Source organism: Mustela nigripes, chromosome 1 (genome assembly GCF_022355385.1).
Source record: "Mustela nigripes isolate SB6536 chromosome 1, MUSNIG.SB6536, whole genome shotgun sequence".
NCBI classification, from domain to species: Eukaryota; Metazoa; Chordata; class Mammalia; order Carnivora; family Mustelidae; genus Mustela; species Mustela nigripes.
In genome coordinates, this window is record NC_081557.1 from 60,216,657 (window position 1) to 60,218,125 (window position 1,469).

At 40.6% G+C, this 1,469-nt stretch overlaps 1 non-coding gene across 1 annotated transcript; it reads left to right on the forward strand.

Annotated features, from left to right (window-relative positions):
- The first annotated feature begins 527 nt into the window (after positions 1–527).
- Positions 528–635, forward strand: LOC132009422 (U6 spliceosomal RNA). Its single transcript, XR_009401916.1, has one exon. It is a non-coding gene; the product is annotated as a U6 spliceosomal RNA (small nuclear RNA).
- Positions 636–1,469: the final 834 nt, after the last annotated feature.

Here is a 1,469-nt window from a genome sequence, read left to right on the forward strand (position 1 = left end):
TGATGGCCACTGCTATTGATAGCTCCATTTTAGCTAAAAAGGCCAAAGCAAAAGCAAAATTGCAGCATTCTATCCACATGGAATCTACCAAGGACTCCAAGAATGCAGCTCCTTCTTACACTACATGGTGCTAGGCATCTTTCCCTCTTAAAATCAGTATTTGCCACAAGGATTTTTCACAAGGAAGGTACTTTCTTTTATAACTCATGGATATAGTTTCCCAACAGCCCAACCTACTGCCATTGAATTTGTTTTATTTTGTGCTTAAAAATTTCTCATGCCTTCCCAATCCCTAAATCCTTAGAGATCAATGCAAGGTTCTTAACAGTCTAATCCTGTCTATGCTCCAGTCTCAACCTTGCACCATGCTCTACTATGCCCTAGCCATGCTGAGATTCTTGCAGTTCCTGGGGTTGGGGGAAGAGTAGTTGTGCTTTCTCTCAGATGCCATGCCTTTCAAATGTTACTCTTTCTCCTCAAAACTACTCCCACTCTGTTTACTGCCTTCACTTCAAGACTTCTCTCAAGTGCTCGCTTCGGCAGCACATATACTAAAATTGGAACAAAACAGAGAAAATTAGCCTGGCCCCTACGCAAGGATGACACACAAGACTTCTCTCAAGTTACCTGTTCTGAGAAGCCTTCATTTCCTACTCAGCAAATCTGCACACTTCTTATTTTATGACATCGTATTATATTATGGCCTGTCTATCTGCCTGCCCCCAATGGACTATGGACTTCACTGTCATTAACATAGCTTCCATTTGTTGAGCACATACAATCGGCCAAAACCCAAACAAATTAGGTGTTTGACATATATAGTTCCACCTTCCAAACAACTATCAGAAGAAATATTTCTATATTCGTTGTACTGAGTGAGAAGAGCATGTTCAAGACACATTGCTGTAAGGAAGGGAAGCAGAATCCCCACCCCAGCCCACTTGGCTCCACCACCAATGTTCCTTCCACGGCAGCACTCTGACTCCATGGAGTCTCATTCATGTCTGTATCCCTAGTATGTGGCACAGAGTAGAAGCTCTAGGCACTCAAGAATAATTGTTGATAGAGTGAAGAAATGATAACTTAAGTGGTTCTTATGCACATAGTTCTTTTACTTTGAACCAATCAATGCTGATGAAGAAATATTTGCCACAGGGAGTCATTTTACCACAGTCCCAGCAAAATGTTACAAAACAAAGCCATTTAGTGATGTACTATGAGTTCTAAAGAGCAAGAACTTTCAATTCTAGATAATATTTTTTCATGATTTCTTTTGGCAGCAGTTATATAATTCATATTTAATAAACCTGTTCTGTGCTCCCATAAAATTTTGTATCCGTCTCAATGTTAGCACTTGAAATCAAGCTACAAGGGTGCTTAAGATATGGGTCTTCCTTCTAAAGGGCAAAGATCTGGCCTCATGGTCTCACTCATTTCTCTATCCCCTAGAATAACCACCAGTGATCGTG